The sequence below is a fragment of the Netta rufina genome, assembly GCF_964035555.1.
Source record: "Netta rufina genome assembly, chromosome: 14".
Classification (NCBI taxonomy): domain Eukaryota; kingdom Metazoa; phylum Chordata; class Aves; order Anseriformes; family Anatidae; genus Netta; species Netta rufina.
Window position 1 is genome coordinate 19,890,996 of NC_140137.1, and position 20,507 is coordinate 19,911,502.

Sequence of the window (20,507 nt, forward strand, 5' to 3'; positions counted from 1 at the left end):
GCAGAAAATGACCCTGAGGGGAAGCAGCCCCATAACAGTAAATCTTTTTTTTTTAACAGTTTGTCAACAAAGAAGTGCTGTTTTTAGCACCAAAAATATTGCCAGCCTCTTCCAGCATCTGTCACAGCAGCAGCCGCCACCACTGCCACAAATTCTGGGTTAAGGAGACAAGCAATATAAAAGTGTCTGAGAGGGCAATGTGGGAACTGGGTTTCTCTTTTATGTCAGGTCCTTGAACATCGCGTGGACCCAGCAGGGAGGGGGGAAGGATCCAGCCCACGCAGGTCTCAGAGCTTGCTGCAGCATTGGGCCTTGGGGCTGTGGTAACCAGGCTCTGCAGGGGCAGAGCTTCCTCACCCTCTGCTTCTTCCTTACCAAATTCAGGGGCAAAGCCCATTGTGCCAACTTTCCTGCAGCTTTCCCTTTGGTTTCAATGGAAGTAGGGCTTGCTTTAATTTACCAGACTCTTAGCTGACACCTTTCAGATTCAAGGTGCGCCCCTAACTCTGTACGCACTCTGTACCTGTGCCTATCTCCTGGATTATTCAGTGGCCTCTTGGAAAGGATCATTCAGGGCACATTGCCGAAGAAGCTACACAAAGGCGAGAGCACAGCGGTGAAAGGGAGCCCCCTTGCATGCCCACCAGCACCCCAGGCCGGGGGCAGCTCATGGGAGCTGCTCTGTCTCCCGCAGAGCCCAGCTGGCTGCAGAGAGGCCCCTTTTTGCCTTCAAACCCCAGAGAGAGAGCAGAGGGATTGCCGCGGCCTGGCAGCGCTGGGCACACTGCCACCAGCAGCCAGCCTGGAGACATAGGGAGCCACCAGCGTTGTGAGATCCCTGGTGATCGCCGTCAGACCTAAAACATCACAATGCAGTGAAAGCAGAAATGTATCAGAGTTAGTTCTATGCTTTTGGATTAGTTATATGCCTTCTCTAGCAGCTAGCCTTTCATGCGGTAGATTTTAGCACTTCTTGCAAGGTTTCTGCTTCTCAAGGACTAGCCTGAGCTGGTCAAAAGGATAAGCATTTAATCTTCCAATGATAGAGCAGACATTTTAATAGTTAAGATTGTTTTACTCTTAGGATAACTTCAATAAAGGATATACATCTTCCCAAGGACAAATAATTACTTGAGCAGCCTACAGCAATTTGTCAATGAAAATGACCCTGGGACTAGTTAAAGTTCATGAGGTGCAACATGAGTCACCGTTAGAAAATATCAGAACTATTTCTCTCGGTGACACAGGGTGAAAATTCAGTAACAAATTGGTAGGAAATACAATGACCCTTGCTAAATCAGAGATGAGTAGATGAAGAATTACAGTAGTTGCTCATTTGGGAAGCAAATGCGAGACAATGTATTTTGAGTGCTTGAGAGGAAATTTGGTATCTTTGGTAACACAGAGATAGAAAGGCAGATCATCCGCATGGTTGCCATTTATTACTGTAGTCCCAGAACTTGAAGAGGCAGTGTCAGGCTCTGACAACAAGCGCTGTCCTCACAAGCTCTGGTTAGGTAGGGCCTCGGCCAGACGCCCACTGCCCCATCCCGTGGCTGTGTCCGAAGGCTCACCGACAGCGCCTGCCCTCCTGCACCCCGCTGAGGGGAAGCAGACAGGGCAGTGGCTCCATGCTGCTGTCCCTTCTGGGCTCTGTCTGGGCCCCGTGCTGGCAGCAGCTCTGTCCCAGCAGCTCAGTGTGGGTGCGGGGATGCACGGCAGTGTGCCTCGTGTGCTCCCCAGGCAGCTCCCTGACCTTTTGCTCCTTGCCCAGGAGCAGGAGCACCAGGCAGCCATGGGGTGAGACCGCGTTCACTGCCCCTGCAGACTCTGCAGAGCCGTGCTTTAAACCGGGCGGCAGTGGCAGAGCAAGTATGGCCACTGATCAAACATGCACTCTGATGGATCACACGCAATCTTAAATATTATAGGAGAATGTATTTCATCTAGACAGGAAACTTTAAGTAGGACACAACAGACATTTTTCTTACAATATTAACAATTTACCATCTGAACTTTATCTTCTCCTTGGATAATAACCACCAGACATTTGGTAAGGGAACAATTGATTTAAGATCTCAATCAAAAGGAAGCATTCCTCTTATCTGTATAGCCAAGCAATGAAGCAACAGTCATCTGGGGTTATTGTACATTTGTCAGTCCATTAACAGCATAGACTGAAGATCTATATATGGAATGTAAGACATTTGCGGAAATGACTCTTGCAAAAATCTTTAGCGGTTAAGAGCTTGCAATCTATGCCTTTCCCTTGATTTCCACAGCATTTACTATTTAAAAAAAAAAAAAAAATCAAATCATTTTCATACTTCTTTATGCTCAAACTCTCTTCTCCACTTCGACATGCTTTTTGTTGATGATTTAGCTGCTGCTCTGATCCAGAGCCATGTGGTGCACAAGGTACGCTTCCCTCCACCCCTCCGCAGTGAGTCTGCACGCCCTCATCCATGCTGGTGCAAGTGCAGGGAACCTCTCCCACAGGCTTAGAAATAAGACCACACAGCTTAGCAGTGATTTAGGTTGCATTAGTCTGTGTTCTGAAATATTTGCCTCTGTGGATTTATCAGTGACCTATTCCTAAGCAAACACAGGAGCCCAAGGTGCTGGGCAATCTGCTCGCCAACAAAACCGGAGGAGTATTTGACACGTCTCTTTTCAATCCTACTCATCAGCTGAAGCTGGGGGAAGAATTCATCACAAGTTTACAAATGAGAAAAGCATGTCAGGCTTGTATTGCATGCCCACCACTGAGTGTGAATGCAGTTTGAAATGCACAGACCAACGAAGAACGGCTGATTTCAAACAAGATAACAATTTTTCCTCACATTCTGCTCTGTCTTGTAGACACTATACTGATGTGAGGCAGAAATGTCTGGTCCAAACTATTCTGATTTTAAATAACAGTATGTTTGTTGACAAAATGAAAGCCCCATATCCATTTTTCTTCCTAATCTTATTTCTAGCAATTATATTAAGTCACAGCTTGCAATCTGTATTTGGGCTAAGTGCACCCTCGACTGATTTTATGTAGGATTGCTAAAAGCAAGAGATCTGCTATCCAAGGTTTGCTCTACTGTAAATGGATGATGCACTGTTATCAATCAAATCTGAATGATTACTGATCTAGGCCCATGGTTATGAGAGCAAACATTGATTCTAGCTGTTCTTGCATGGCTGCACGTGTGCCATATGAGATGCAGTAAGTACTGCTAAAACACCAGCTAACTTCTTCAAAAGCTGTCTGGAGTGGAAAAATAGCTGTGCTTAGCAGGCAAATGTGCTGACGTACCAGTAAACCCAGAGAACGCTAAGGATTTCTCTAAATGACGTAAGAATGAAATAAAACCAGTAACAGCCCTTAAAAGAAAGACCATGGCATGTTTCTGCCTGCACAGAAGTTACCAGCAAGGACCCCTGCTCCAGCGCTGGAGCACAGAGCTCAGGCTGCGGTGCCAGTACTGAGGAGACCAGCTTGGACCAAGACTGCAGTGCCACGAAGCCCCCCAGGGGCAGCCCCCCAGGAGCTCCGCACCTCCCTGGGCACCTGGAGCCACCCGCTGCCCCCATCGCCCACCACAGAATGGGTAACAGGTCCCCGGGGCCCCTCCCCAGCCGTGCGCTGCCCCTGCTGCCACCCCAACACTCCTGGGCGAGGGGGACCCACAGAGCCCCCCGCTGCCCCTGATGCCATTCAAAGAGCAAGAGGCCGACTGCAGGGGCCTCAGCGTGCAACGCACTCGCCCAGCCTGAACCCAGCTTCGGGCAGGTCTCCCACATGGCATGGAGCGAGGTGGCTGAGGAATCTGGTGCAGGCCATGTTTATTTTTAACGCGACTGTTCTGCAGAGATAATTGTGTCAAGCTGAATGCACAGCACACGGGTTACATTTCTATTCAGTTACCATGGTTGCTAATACTTAAAAAATTGCCTGAGAAAGGACTGGAATTGTTCTCTCCATGCCGGGAAACGTCTCCCTGTCTCCTTCCTGCCCACATAGTGCAGCAGCACTGCTGGCCTCTGCTTCGGATGTGAAGCTTGTGGAGATCCGCTTAGCTCGGTCTCTTGCTCAGTTAATGTCCTCACCTCCACTTTTGTTTTATTCAGGGAGAAATCTTTCTTACTGTTGCTGCCAGTAGGCATCTGTGGGAGAAAAGAAAAGTGCGCTTGTGTCCCAGGCTGTTCTTGCACATTTGATCCGAGCCAGTAACAGCACACACTGCCTCACATACCAGAATCAGGTAAAAGCCTAGAAGAGCAAACCGAGTGGAAACAAAATTCATGCTCCCTTAAGCACAATACTCCTCACTGATAAGCAATTAATGCTCCAAGATAAAACCTAAGGCGGACAGAGAGCTAGTATTTCCAAGATACAATGATCTGAGCATAACGGAGTGAGTTCTTCAGCAGCGTGAGCCCTTGCCTTGTCCCAGTGCTAAACAGAGGCCGCTCAGCAGCAGCAGCTCCCTTCTTGGTGGCACCTCCAGCAGGATGTGAGCGGTGCTGGCATGCTGTGCCGGGGCACCAGGGGCTCACACGGCATGTCAGGGCCCCAGGGTGCACCCAGAACAAGCATCCTCTCCCCAGCACCACGGGCTGTGCTCAGATGGACACGACCCATCCCAGCTCTGCAGTCACCATGGGCAGCGTGAAACCCTTCCAGCTGCCTTCAATATTCCCCACAGCTCGGGACAACAGAAAAGTATTGCACCAGTACAGGTTTGAAAAGCCTTCTGGCTCCAGGTCTGCTGCAAATCCTCCAGCAGGCTGATTTCCCTCTGGCTCTCTACCTCCCTGCATCCAAGAGACGATTGCCTCCATACAAAGTAAAGGAAAATGTTGCACCAAAACCCACCCGAACACCGCAGAATTAAAATTCACAATGAATTATGCATTATCAGTTAGGAAAAACAATTAGCTTAGTCATTAAATCTCTCAAATGGTTTCAGAATCAAAGGGACTTTGGTTCCATTTACCTTCATTTATGGGTGTCAAAATAAGATTTAGTGCCAGTTTAGCTAGAGTCTTACCTTTATTCACTTCTCTGACCATTTCCGTGAAGGTGGTTGCCTTTGTCCAAGTGTGTGCCTTGCCCAGGAAGTGTAACTGGGGACTGCTCATCATCAGTGAGCAATTCTCCTTTCTGCTAAAGTGAATTCTTTAATACAATCCAGGTTTTACAAGAAATCTGGGGACAAGAAGTTAAACAATACTCATTTTCTTTATTTCAGCTTTTCCAGTTGTACCTATTCAATGCGTTAACACGTCCTCATAAACATTTTCCAGCAACAGCTTTCGTTCCCAGGCAACTCTTCTTTTCAGACTCATCTCTAACCTGATTCCATTCAAACATACTCCTCCTGGCACCCCAGTTTTCATGTATCACACAGCAAACTGGGTGGTAGATTCAAGATCATTCTTTTATTTAAAAAAAAAAAAAAAAGGCATTATTTTAAACTATTTTTTCTAGATGTCTGTCTGCTATACGGGCATCCCTCTGAGTCTTCTGCAAATTGAGAAAAATAAACGACAAAAGTATTAAAGTATTAAAGCTATCTATTGCCAAAATTAATTCATTTGAAGAAGCGTCACAAAAAGAATGTTTCCACTTTCCCAGATTTTCCATTAATTGAATTAAGTTCTACAAACTGAAAAATGACCTCCAGGCAACGGCCTTGACATAAAGCACTCCAGCAACCCAGCAAACTGAGCCTCGTGCCCACTTTGTGCACCGCCCCAGCCCCAGGGTGGCAGGGCTGGCACACGGCTGCAGGACACACACCCACAGGGCACGCAGCCAAACGAACCCAAAGACGTGCCATGCATCTGTGCTCCACTTTAAGCCCCTACAACGGGTGCTCAATATTCCTGCCCATCTGTCCCCATGCTTTACTCTGTTACTCTGTATGTTTATTGCAGCCGTTAACAAAGTGAAGGCGTTTACATTACGCAGCATCATCTGCGGCTCCAGCACCAAACACCCTGGTCAGACCGTGTGGCTCTGCCGCACGTCACCCGGTACATGGCACATTTGGCTGGGAAGCGTCTGGAGAGGGCAGGCGAGACATCACAGTGCTTCCTTTTGCTTGCTGAGTCTGCCAACGGAAAAAAGCAATAACCCCCCCGGATCATTGACATTTCAGTGAAAGAGTTGTGGAATTAAAGCTCACCTGGCCCTGCTCCTGCAAAATGAGTGTATGGTTTATTGCTACCTATTCATAAAGTTATCCATCATTCCTCACAAAATTTGGTATGAATTCATGTGAAAAGTCATTACATGTTGCAAGCCTCACCTGCCGTTATTCTCCTGTCTTTATGCTCACCCAACCCAGCTGCAGAAGTAACGCTGCACGGCACAGCGGTGGGGACAAGCGATGTCTCGGGATGAGGCGGCCCTGGGGCCGGGGACACGTGCCAGCAGGACCGGGGGAAGGTGAGGACACGAGGCCGGCCACGGCTCGTGTCTACGCATAATCCGCTCTGTCTCAATTACACAGTTCACAGGCAGCTAATAGCCCAGTAATGACACGCTGGAAAGAACTGGCGAGTCCTCGCCGGCTGCTACACCAGCAGAATACCGAGATGAAGCTGGGAGCTGCTGGCTGAGCGAGGGCTGACATGCCGGGTGCAGGGTGTTGCCACCAGACACCTTGATCCAAAAGGCTCTCCATGGATGTCCCTGGTAAAAACCCAGGAAGGGTGGAAGTAAGTGGGGGGATGTGGGGACAGGGCTGTTCCCACCCCGTGGGGTGCAGGGCATCCTCTGGGCAGCCAGCCGGTCAGAGCTGCTCGTTTGACTATTAGTGCTCAGCTGGTTTGAGCAGAGGCTCCTCCTTAGAGAATGGTGCTCCCTGGCCACCTCTGGGGAGAAAAGGGGCATTGACGTCAGCCTTCAGACATCCTGAGATACAGAAAACAAGTTACAAATACTATGAAATTCTACAGGCAATGCACTTAATGTGTGCACCAAGCATGGGGCAATGGAGGGCACCTGAGACCCAGGTCACAGAAAGTGCCCCACGTGCAGCATTCACATGAGCAGATCAAATAGTGCTTTAGGGAGAACCTATAAATATTAATCCCGCACCTGTTCCAATTACTAGCAACTAGCAGGAGCAGCCATGCCTGGTGTGCGTGGTGACACAGAAAGGAAGCAGTTCGTGACAAGTCTCCCATGTTTACTTTCATGCTCTTCTGTAGAATTGTGGGGGCTTTTTTTTTTAATTGGCACTCTGAGGTAAAAGCAAATGAAATCTAATCCTGGGCTGAAGGGGGTAAAGCTGCACAGACGGGCACCGCATCCTCACCAAGAGAAAGAGAAGGGTTCAGCAGGTACTGAGCTTAAAAAAGGGACCTCTGGAAGGCATGCAGGTTTGAAGCACATCGTATGCCTGTATCTAGAAGTGCCTTTGGTTACCTGAATTATTCACAATCGCTCAGCATATTGTCTTGCAAGAAAATGCAGTAGATACTAAATTTTGTTTAGTGTCAGTATAGAATTCATTGCTCCCTCCGTACCCCATGAGACACTGCTTTGTCACTGGTCAGAGCATCCACACTCAGAGGCTGTCCAGGTTAAAGCTCTTTATACACGCTGCTCTTCTGTAACAGATTGCATTACTGGGTAAAGGGCAATCCGTTTGGTTCTGCCCACCTGAAAATTTACAACGCTTGAAAGCAAGCTGCTGTATTTCACCTGCTCCTGAAGCCTTCCTTCACCCACTGCGTTCTGGTGGAATTCAGCCTCAGGACAGGGAAGGGGCTGTGGACCCCGAGCCCCCCCAGGTCCCCTCACCTCCTGCCCCATGCTCCCGCGAGGCACAGCCGCTGCCTCTCGCCCAGCGCAGTGCTCCCTGAGGGAGCTCAGAAACTCGGCGATGCAGGTGACATGGCGCAGGAGTGTAAAACAGCAGGGGAAGAAACAGAGAATGGCCACAAAACATTTTTCAACAAATCAGCTCAAAGTGCTTTTATAGCCGTTACTCATGCCACGAGACACTGCTGTGATACAGCGATTAACACATCCACCCATAAAATATTATGCCTGTGCTGTTTAAGTCACCTCCAAGTCCTTCAGTGCAGAAAACTTTTTTACAACGTCACTGCGCTGCACAGGGAGCATCACCCCGAGCACCGCGCCCTGTAACCCACGGGCGCCTGCCCCTCGCTGGCTCCTGCTGCACGGCGAGGGAAGAGCAGTGTCATGAGTGACTTGCCAAGGTGACCGAGGCACCCTGAGCACTATGGAAACCCGCTCCCAGAGCCCACTCCTAGCCGGACCCTGTTTCATCTTGAAGGTGTTGGAGCTCTGTAAGGAGGCACCAGGGCAAGTGCTTCAGAATAACCCCAGTCTGTGAGAGAGGAAAGATGACACCAGAGGAAACCAAGCACTGACCCTCAGCAACAGATTAATTTTGCTGTGTGCCTGTAAACTGATAGGTAATCTAATGATATTCAGAAAAGATCTCCTTCTGACCCTGCAGTGAAAGCACTGGAAAAACCCCAACTAGTAGAGATGTTCCTTCTCCCGCCTCTATCTTCACACCAAGAGACTGGCTGTTGGGCTGCGTTGCCAATTAAATTTTCTGGAACGGAGACACAGGAATAAATGTGTGCAAGGATAATGCCTCCTATGGCTATTAAAAGATTAGAATCACTTCTGATGCACACAGCACGGGGAAAGAAAAACCTTCCTTCACAGCCCTAAAGGGAGCCAGCGAAGGAACCCGGACACTTCTGTGCTGTGCCTGCTGTGCTCCAGCGAGCTCCGTGTGCCACTGGGAAGGGGCAAACGCAGCGGGAGGGATGGGGACCCCTGGCACAGTGAGGCAGGGCGGCTTTGCTCTGCAAGTGGGTCTGACAGCCCAGTGGGCAAAGCCAGAAAGCTGCTGGGTGGCTGCAGAGAGACCAGGGAGTGAGGACAGGGAGAACTGTAAGGCAGTTTTGAACACAGTTTACCCCGAGGTGAGAGTTTCTGGATATTAGTTAACATTCTGCCTGATCCCTGCTTATTCCCTCACCTGTTTCTCTATCTCTCTTTTTCAGCCGAGGTCCACATGCACCAAGGTAAACACTAGCACTGTGGTTTGGGTACCTCTGAAATTCAGTCTGTTTTGCAAATATCTTGGGACCAACACCTAGGTGTTCTCATTCTGATCTCCCCCTTTTTGTTTCTGCCCTCCTGTTTTAGCCAAATGGACTCCTGCCATTCCTTCAAGCTGTATTCAGTTTCTGATGCATTTTCCATGAACAAAAGGGGAACTACTTTTTTTTTTTTTCTTTTTTTTTTTTTTTTCTTCCATCAGCAATTTTCTACAGTAAATAAGAAAAGGAAATGGAAAACCTTGTAGAAAGTCCCAGACTGGTGAGGCTTTTAAAATGGGCTCAGAGCTCAGGCAGAAGGCAGGTTAAACACAAATAGATGTGTTGAGCCAGTGCAGAAGATGACATTTCAGACCCACCATAAAGAAGAGGAATTAATTGAATGAAAGGACTGGGAACAACAAAAGCCTGAGCCTGAACCATGAGGAAGAGAAGAGGCAGGATGTGGCAGCACTGACAAAATTCAGCAGAGTTAAGTATGACCATGGAAGAAGCTTCTTTTACGTGAACACCGATCTCATTTTAATGTGACTGCAAGACATTGCAGATTGGGTCATTTCCTTATCCCGGTTGTAAGTGAGGTACTTCAGGGAACCCATGTTTCTGTTGCTGCCTGGCCTACAAACGCAGGGCATCAGGCATGCCAAAGAAGCTTCAGTAGGAAAGAGGATGGGGTGCGGGCAGCACATACTGGAGAGACAGGCAAACCAGGTAATATTCCTAGTGTCCCCTGAAATATGTCCCAGTCCTCAGAATAACACTTTAAAAATGTATCACTTGGAAATGTGCCCCTCATTTTACAGAAATAAATAACTGAAGTCAAAGAACAGGTTGCTGTTGGCAGAAAGCAGCACTTGCCAAGTATAATGACGCCTTTTCACGCAGCGTTAGTGCTCCAGAATGGTTCATCCCTGCTCAATGGTCCCGTTACGCTAAAAATACATAAGATGCATTGCAGCATTTTCTCCACCAGGAAACCTACACATAACATTGCAGTCATCAGAACGGAGATTCAAATCCCTTTGTCATTTCTTCCCTCTCATTTGCCTACGAGAGATGCGAGTTAGAGCCAGCAAAAGAACGGGAGGAGCAGCAGCAAATCCTCTGGCGCTGCAGGCGTGCCCTTGCTCGGCGCAGCCGGAGCAGCTGGCTCTGCTGCAGCGGTTCATTTGCGTGCGATTACCAACTGTGCATCTCCGTGCATATCCTCAACCCCAAATATTTAGATTTCTTGGGGACTGGAAGCAGTCTCAGAGTACTCTGTTTCTGCATGTTCTGTTTCTACTTAATTATATTACTCATGAATAAGCAAAAGGAGGGCTTTACTCCTGCCTAAAGCCAGGCAGGTAAGCAAATGTTCCTTATCAGGCACAGAGACAACCCTTCTGTAACATCTTATCTGGTGCTGGAATATCTGGAGCACGCTTAAAGGGCTGCTGAATTGGGTAGTCCTAGAGCACAATATATAGCTAGCTGCCTTTTTCTGAATGTTTATCACTTCCCTGAGTCAGTCAGGGAAGGAATAGCTTCCCAGAGACAAATATGCTGAGATCTGAACTTAAAACGTGTGATTTCGACTTGTGTGTCATTCTGAAAGCCTTACCATCAATCCATGACTTCATCTTGGATTCTCAGCATCGCTAACTTGTCCTGAAGCTGCCATTGATTTACGGCTCAATCTCAGAGCAGTTTGAAGAGCGTCTCCCCAGCATACAGCCTACTTATTTGAAGGAGAAATTGAATCTGATTGGAAAACTTCTTTTAATTTGCAAAACCAGAAAAGGTTAAAAGGAGCAGAGAAAAAACAACCTCCTCAAACCCCTGATTGATAATTTTTGACAGAGCAATAGAACAAGTGGTTCCCATACTGATTTAAGAAAGATGCACAGCCCTCTTCAGCTCTTCCATCACCAAGATGTGCTGAAAGGTCTGCCAAGGCCTTCCTGGTGCTGTGTGTTGCTGTCTGGCTTAGCACATTCCTAGAGCAGGCACTGATGGGCAGATTACAGCCTGCTCGTGATGTGCTGCAAGGTTTGCTTCCCTATGTTTACAGCACGTGGTGCCAGATGAGTTGATGCTGACCCTGAGCTACATTACCTATGGATGCTTTGGAACACTTTACAGCTATGAACGGGGTCCAGCCCAGCGCCACCTCCCACATACAACGCAGGCAGATGCACACCAGCATCACGCACCCAGCGGGGAGGCTCCAGGCCCTGCTGCAGACCCGAGGCCAGTGCCGGACCAGTGCTCTGCGCCTTTCCCAGCAGCTCCAAGCCGGGATCCCACTGCTTGCCATCTGCCACCACTGCTGCACTGCCGTGTGCTTGTATTTTCCGTAAGGACCATGTAGGGTTTCAGAACGAGTGCCACTGTTAGCAGGTGAAGTACCTCTGCTACCAAACTACAGGAACAAAGCGGCTCTGAAAGGAATTAACGCAGTTCTCATTTGAAGTGTGCAGAGACACCTTACTGTGTCATTTTCCACTAAATGCATAATGTTTCTTTTTGCTGAATGTGTTTTCCATTTACCCAAGTCTGTACATTTGCTTTCTTTGTTGTTGCATTATGCCTGTAATGAATTTTCATTTTGTACATTGTAGAGAAATCTCTCAGTCATCACACAAATGCTGGTTCTTGTTTCTTCATCTAATAATTCAAAAGCAGAGACTGTAATTTTCAAGTAGAGACAAAAATGATGGTTTTGAAGATTGCGTTCTGTGCAGAATATTTCAAAGTACATCACATTTCTTCCACTGCAGGATCCTTGATCACTGGTTTCTTCTTTGTGTTAGAAAGCTGTTACCAGCAATGTTGATATTTAGGTTTCTAGGTGAGTGTTGCAAACCCAGAAGGGAAATATCTGGAGCTGCTTTTCTTTGGCATTTCCCACTACTGGCTGCTCCCCGAGAAGAAGGACGTTCTTCATGCACGGCTTTGGCTTGAAGTGGTGTTTGTGTTTTGCCTCAGTGTGGGCACCAGCACCCCACTGGCTGTGGGAAGAGCAGAGGACTGGTAGATGAGGGGCTGATGTGCGGCAACAGAAGGTGCAATATTCATTTAAGAAATGCAGGAGTAGGGACGGAGCTGGCAGGCAGTGAGCAGTTCTCTCTCCTACTGTGCTGCATATTGTGATGGCTCACTGTTCTGGAGTTAAAATTGCTGTTTTGGATATTGTTAGCCTCCATAGTTCAAGATAGGACTAATTATGAGTAACAGACTGTACTGTTCTTTTATCACAGGTTTTTGATTAACATGAGACATTGTATTTGGTTATTTCCTGTGCCAAGTCATCCTTTCAACTACTGAAGCTTACATCTCTGGTTGTTCTTGTAGGAGAAAGAAAGAAAAGGATAAGAACTAAACTTCAGCTCTCTTCTGGCTCCTGCCCGATCACCTTCCTGGCATCACACGAGTCTCGCTCTACCTGCAGTGGGAGCTGAAAACAGTTAACCAGCACTTGGGTTTGATTCCAGCTTATCACCTTCTAGTGCAAGCCCAAAGCAGGGCTGTGACCTTCAGGACATGGAACTGAATGCTAAGCAAGACATGCGTGAGGCTGAACAAGTAATGTGCAAATGGACTGAGCCTGGGAGAGGCAATGCCAGTGCACCTCAGGTGAGAGGGGACTGCAAGAGGATTAACACCTTACAGCGAGGGCTTCTGCAAAACGCCCTGTGTGAGCCTGCGCTGCCTGCAGTCACCCTGCAGCAGGGACACCTTGGGGACATTGCCCTGGGGACCCTGCACAGGGCTGAGTGGCATCGAGCTGCCTCAGGCTGTGCCACTGCCCCCAGCCCCTGCCCTGTGCAGCCAGGCTGTGGAGCAGCCCCCGCAGCTGCTGCAGCTCCAGGGCTGCAAGGAGGTTAGATCAGATCGGGTGGGCCAGATTTCTGGTCACCCAAAAAACAACAACCACCCTCCCTTCTCCCTCGCAGCCCTCCCACACACACATCTGCCATGCCTGAACTGGAAAATTAAATCGCTTCTCCGCTCAGCTGGCAGATTCAGCCGATAATTCAAGAGAACAACAGCGTTTTAGGGCGAGTTAACCACTTCAGCGGGGTGGCTGAAGGCAGGGGCTGGGAGCACAAGGGGCTTGCACAGCCGTGGACATGTGCTGCCCCTCTGCCAAGTGGGAGAGGCACGGGGTCGGTGGGGCACTGGGCAGTCAGGCTGCAGGAATGAAGTAGCAGAGGCTGCAAGGAATAGGGAATACGTCCTGGTGCGGGGAAACCTCCCCAGGTGCAACAGTGGGAAGAGTGGGGAAGGGCCAGGCAGATCTCTCCCCTTTCAATATCTGCAGTTTCCCAACTCAAAAAAAAAAAAAAAAAAAGGCAAGCTTAACTTTTTTTTTAAGTGTACTTTGTGACAATAGATTAAATATATTGCAGGGAAACTACAAATATTAACCATAATTAATTTTTCTCAACCCTTACTCAGTGCTTTCTCTGCTACTGAGAGTTGTAGGACCGCGGAGCTGCCTGTAACTCCCACCCAGCTGCCATGGGAGGCACATGCGCTGCCCGGCTGGTTTGAGATGAAATGTCTCCTGCCACGCACTCGATGATCGTTTTATCATTCCGGAGCTGCACCTAAATGCAAGCGCCTGTGTCACTTCTCGGTTGAACTGGTATTTAGGTGCAGCTGCAGAAAGATAACACTCCCAGGCTGCAGTTAAAGTTCCCTCTATTTAAGGAATTAACTAGTTTTGCTGACCTCCTCTCTGCATTGTATTTCCACTTACCTTGTGCTTCATTAATCTTGCATGAAGCTATCCAGCCGCCAGTGGCTTGTGCTCAGGCTGCCAGGAACCAATCTGACAACAGATTGGAAACACCCTGTAAAATAATAAGCAGCTTTTACTGGAGTTATGAAAATACCTGTGTCATGTAAGGCGGTGCTATCAGCAGGGAGGCAGCTGAGGTCCTGATGGTGAGATTACGGCAGACGGAGACAGAGGTAAGACATGGCCTGGTGACAGCGCTGGGGCAGGCTGGAGGGAAAAATAGGTGGGCACAAAACTGCAACAGTACCAAAGCTTTTATTAGTCCGCATTTCCTTTATTCTCAATCCTGAATCACAATCTAGATAGCATAAAGCATTTATGGAAGCGTCATGCCTCGTCTACAGCCTACGATGAAGCACGGTGCCCTGCGAGCACCCTGCACCGAGTGGGCAGTGTGGGGACAACGCCAGCCCCAGAGCCTTGTCCTCACCTCTCACCTGCATGGCAAAGTCTTTCGGCGCCGGGCAATGTCAGGTCTGTTAGCTGTGACCACAGCGATGAAGGTTTAGCTGTGACAAGCCTCTCTCACCTATGATTTTTTCTGGAAAAATGTTTTCTGGTGCGAAGCGAAAAGAAAATTTCAGAAATTGTTGCTCACTTCTGGTTTTAAAAAGTTCTAAGGATGAACCCGATAAAAATTTCAATGTGTTAACACCTAAATGAAATGCTCTCATTGGAAAATCAAACACGTAATGCTGAATATTGTTTCGGGATTTTTTTTAGAATTTAAATTTTTCTGAGTGAGAAAAAGTTGACATCTCAAAAACGTACTCCCCATCTCTCCCACCCACATCTCAATGTTGCTTCCAGGAATCTCTACACGTTTATTTTTAGCTATCCATTTTCACATATGATTCAAGTCCAAAGCAGTCAAGCTCACTGTTTTTAACAAAACATGTTTAGCATTCAGCGCTGAACTGGAGGGCACAGAACAGCAGGCATCTAAACAGCTCATGCTGCAAAGCTTTCCAGCAGAAGGTGGCTTGCCCAGAGCCAGCCTCATTGCATTTTCAGAGGTTTAAACCAGGTATTAATCCCTCAAAGATATCAGTTAGGAGAAACGGCTTGAGAACAAAACTATAACAATCCTGGGGGGGAGCCTGATTCCTGTGAAGTTAAAGGAAACCCCCAACTCTGGTAATTTTAACGTGCTTGGGATCTTGGTCTTCGCTTTACGATGATAAAGTTAATTTCAGCAAGTAGATGTGATTAAAAAGAAATAATAAAAATAAAAGCCTTTTTTAAGTCCTCTCTTAAAATAATCTAAATGCTGCAACAAGCACAGGGGAGCCTGCTCGTGAGTATACTTGCACCCAACAAAACACAACAGAGCATCCACAATCACAGCAAGAACAAATTGGCACAGACTTGACATCACTAACAGGAATGGAAATGTGCAGACCAGAAGCAAATAACACCAGGAATGCAGAATGAAAACTAGTCTAACCCTGTTTCTGTTGGACTGGGGGATTGATTTTACACTGACTGCCATGCCAGCAGGACTCTGCCTTCTGAGCAGTTTCCCAAACTGGCCATCAATGGATGTACAGAACAAAATCCTGTCCCATTTCAGGAGTACTCATAAAGTCTTGAAGGATAAAAAACAAATTAAGAAAAGCACACAGAGATTGATAGCTGAGTGACTGACGTATCCGATCTTTGTTCTAATTATAGTGAGGAACAGCCCCAAGGTACCTCACGCTGCATCGCTTAACTTGGGTCATTTATTTAAAACACCTCGTCAGGGGCATTTCTTTTCATTTAGCATTAACCAAGGCACACAGCACATTCTATGTGGCACAGCATACTACATATTCACAATACTCCTAAATACTTGCAAATCAGTAAGCCTTGAGTCTGCTATTCACACTTAAGGAGACACCAGCAAAAATCAGAGTACCTGGAAGACCAGCCAGGACATTGGGATTTTCCAGAAGGGCACCAGTGTTGAATGCTACTCCTGGAAAAAACACTTTTTGCAAAGCAGCCCTTCCCCAGGAGCACAGCAGCCAGACCCTGGGAGGATCCCCAGCTTTGTGACCACAGCTGAACCCAAGCGTTCTGTGAGCTACTGCCATCAGGACACAGAGATACACCGGCTACATTGCTAAGAAATGCTACGGGAGGCATTCATGTGCTCCTGTCTCCACATCCCTTGGAGAGCTACATCTCTCAGGGCTGTTCCAGGGGAATCAGGCATTCCTCAAGCTACTTCTGGCTCCATATTTTTAGCTTAAAGTCTATTATAAGCTGCTTTTTTTTTTTTTTTAAATGATTCAAGTAAGTCTTTATGCAAGAACTGGTCTGCCCCAGCAGTACGTGTAGGGGTGTTTGTGGTATTTCTCCCCCTCAGAGCGGGTGGCGTTGCTGCAAAGCACGCGGCCGAGGCAAGCCTTGCAGTGCTGCTGCCAACCGCTGCCGCCACGGTGCCAGGGCATCGCCGAGCTGGCGGTGGGAGCAGATGAGGGTGGACTCACTGCACGCCACGCAGCAGAGGCACAGCAACCCCGTGTGTTATTCAGCAGAGCCCGTGATGGCTTTTTGTTTAATCTATGTGAAAATTGGATTTATGGCATTGGAGTAAGAGCTATCTGAACATGGCCCATAAAACTGGAAGAATCATATTTTTCTCTTCAGCAAGCAACTTTTAACAGCTCTGCTGGGTGCTTATTTGCAGTCACAAGGCAAAAATTTTGTCTCTGCTGTTTATGACCCTTTTACTCATTTCTGCGACAGGGGGTGGTGGTTTGGAGTACAGTGCCAGTGATGCTCTAGTTACTGGGTGTTATTTGCTCCAGGGACTCTTTTGATATGCAGTCTTCTGCTGTACTAATGTTCCCATTAGTCTTGACTGCCTCTGCAGGGGGTGGTAAAGACTTCTGTAACAAAGTGCCTAGGAAAATCCTTCTTGAGCCTTTGATATTTTCTTTGCAATATTTTCCTCATCTTCGACAAGAGATGAGTTGGACTTTGAAGCCATTTCCAGTTCTGTTGCTGGCATTACTTCATATTTCTACTGGGGAGCTGGATGGTTCTTATGGGGCTGCAAGGAGCCAGCAAACAATTCTCCTTTCTGTGTTCCTCGTATGGTCCTGATCTCTTGAGCAAAGCTTCTTGTTATTGAAAGCATACCGCCTAAGCCCACAAAGCATTAAAATGCAGGCATCAACTGCTACGAGGTATTGCTCAAAGCTGCTGCCGGGAAAAAGGAACAAAAATATACATGTGGAAAATCGTACACGTAAAACATCCCAGCGAGAAAGTGGCTGGAGACCAAAGCTGTTTAACAAAAAGAAAAGTGGAAGGTAAAATTAATCCCCCTCCCCTCCAAAAAAAAAAAAGAAAAAAAGAAAAAAAAAAAAAGGCCTAAAATATTCCAAGTCCAGCTCTTTATTTAGAGCATGGAGGTGTGGTGGCTTTAGGCTGAAACAAAGGGAGGTTTTTTGGTGGAATTTAATAAGATTCCTGTTCATGGATGGACTGAAAATAAACAGAAGATGTTCCTTTCTCCAGAAAACCATGTAGGAATTGAAAAAAAAAAAAAACAACAATGAAAAAGACACACAGGGTTCTTCTCCCACCTCTGCTACCTGGAGCGAGCAGCCCTCTGCATGAAGACTTTATAGCCCCTGTGATAACATTTACTTTATAAGTATGTCATTATTGCTGTAATTTTCATGATTAACCACAGAAAGCATGTTTTAAAATAGCTAATAAGGAAAGAAAAGTTAAATGATTTTTTTTTTTTTTTTTTTTTTACTATGAAGATTGCTGTGAAACCTGGGAGAACTCAGAGCTTATTCAGAAACGCTGTGAAACGCCTGCTGCCTCGCTGTGGAGGAAATGGCTCTGCCTCCCGCAGCAGTGGGCATGCCAGGGCAGTCACGCCAGGCTGGGACCTGACCTTTTCAGGAGCTGCGTGGAGCCCCAGTCCTGGGCAACGATTCAGGCACATTTCCGTAACGTGCAATCCACTGAGCCAGACACCAATTTGCTGTCATTACACGCAGTTCCTTTGGTTCAAAGACAACTAACATTAGTTCCCATTACAGCCTCTGCCTCTAACACACAAAGCAAAAGCAAGAACAGAGCTGCAAGCAGCACCTCAAAGGACAGCACAGCCCAAGAGCGGTGCAAGCAGCAGGAAGCACGCCTGCACCGAGCTGAGCCCGGGCCAGTGCCAGGTTCCAGGAGCACGTGCTGGGAGCCCATGGGTGCCCCAGGACAGCCACCTACAGGAGGGGACCAGAGGGACACGGTGGGACCATGGCACCAAGCCTCACAGGCCCAGCTGGGAGCAGGCTGCAGAGGGGGAAGGGGCTTCCTCCTGCACGCATCCCCTGCTATGGCTGCTGTTGCTTTTGTGTGCTTGGAGGATGCAGATAAGAAGGGCATCGAATTTGAATGTTATGCTAATAGGAACATCTGTGTGCTTAAATCAGTGCTGAGCAGCTGGTACATTTAAAACAGCCCCCAGCATGTCTAAACACTCTGTAAATACAGAGTTAATATCTCCTGAGATCAATTTATCATTAATAAGTTATAAAACCAGGATCTGATGCACACTGAAATAAAAATAGAGTGAAGAAAGACTGTTCTTTGTTTCCATTTTTCTCTGCTAAAATTCAGTAATGTTTCTTGTGTGACCAAATCTATTCAGAGAAAGCAATTATTATAGGTAAGATGTATTAGGCTGTAGTCCAAGCAATAGCTTTAAATATATTTTCCAATATATTTTGTCTTAAGTCGGGCATATTAGGGCTTGATTATAATTCATATAGCAACAATTTTCACGATTGAAAATGTGTATTAAAAATTGGCAGTCGCTGATGTTTTAATAAGGATTGAACTAAAGATTTCAGTAAGTATCCATTTCAGTTCTGGGCAACTATTACCATCCATCAGTAGATGTCATTCCGATTAGAAATCATTGTTAATGATTACAGAGAATAGATTAAAATTGAACCTAAGTGCTTTCTGAATGTGTGGTTCATCCCCACCACAACGAGCTGCAGGAGGACACACACCCAGCATGGTAACGTCCCCGTGGCTTGCAGAAGAGAAGAGCGGCTTCGCATTGAAGCCAGGGCTCACAGGCACGGAACAGCTGAGGTTGGAAGGGATGTCTGGATGTTGTCTACACCAGCCCCTGCTCAAGGATTATTATCCTTATATAAAATGTATAAAAGGAGCACTAGGTTAGCATTAGAGAAGGCCAGGAAAATCTGTGCCTTCTGTTCAGACAGAAGTAATGGTAGCTCTGCACATGAGACCACAAAGCACTAACAATTGCCCAGGGCCAAGGGCTGCTCTGGTGTCAGCTCCAGGCTGGGCTCCGGAAAGCATCAGGATTTACTTTGAACATTTTAAGATTCCACCTACTAAGTCATAAAAATTAATAATAGTAACTCTGATGAAATGGATAACTTTCCCTTTTTTGATCTCATAACCTGCTTCAGGCATGTATATACTATATGCCTGATGCCTATATATGTTCTGTACTCCAATTCTTAAGCCTCCTGCATCCACAAACTGGTGACTCCATCAAATGTATTTTACGCAGTCTGTAAGCTCAGGGAAACTGCGTAATTTGGAGGTACCAGCCAGGTTGTGCAAGTGGCATTTTGATCAATATTATGTGCATCTGTAAAATTACGATACCCCTCTGCTTATTTGCAGTTTGGATTTTTTTTTTTTCTCCCATCCCTCTTTTTCCTGGAACACTTTTATCTCACTCCAGTAATTACCAGCAAAATCCCAAACAGTAAAGTACACGAGTAAACCTTATCAACTGTGTTACAGTCAGCATTCCTCTCCACTCTCACTTGGGTCACATCTTGAAAGATGAGCACTACTCTCACAGCCAAAGGTAGTCACAGGTATTGCCATCTTACAGGGTCTTGTGCACTGTGGAGATGTGCCTGGAGAGGAGTTCCCAGGGAGGGGACAGTACTTTGCAGCCTGGGGTTTTATTGTGGTTCTAAGCTCTGTACCCATGATCTTCTGCTGTACAAGACAAATACAGATAATTTGTAATTTTCTCTAGCTCCACCATGTTTGGAACAGGAGAACTGATAAATAAAATATGCCAAAGCACACTAGGTTGATATATGATCTTAAATCTTCTCACACTAGAAGTTCCAGGTGATACCCCAAAACCTCCAAAGCATTCAGATCAGTTGTGCCACAAAATGCCAAAGTCTTGCCAGCGCTGATTTTCTGAAATAGCTACGCAGCTACTAAAGCTCCACTTAGTCTACAAGGCACAAAAGATCTTCAGCGGGGCAGTATAAACCCACTGTTATTGGTATGATTTATATTTTCCCACTCACCTGCACTGCATGAATAACATTACCACCTGGCAGAAGTTCCTGTAAACAACAAGAAAGTGGTCCTGGGCTGAGCAATTTTCTCTGGGCAACTGATTTGATTAATTTTCTGGAGAGTGCCGTCCTGCCAGCTGGCCTGGCTGGGGAAATGTTAAGAAGTTTGTTTGCCTGGTTACCTCTTCCCAGGGGCCTCGTTGGGATTATGACTAATTGAAGTTTCTAGGCTAATTTGTTTCTTAATATCCTTGTGTGAAATGGGGAGAGCTGCATTC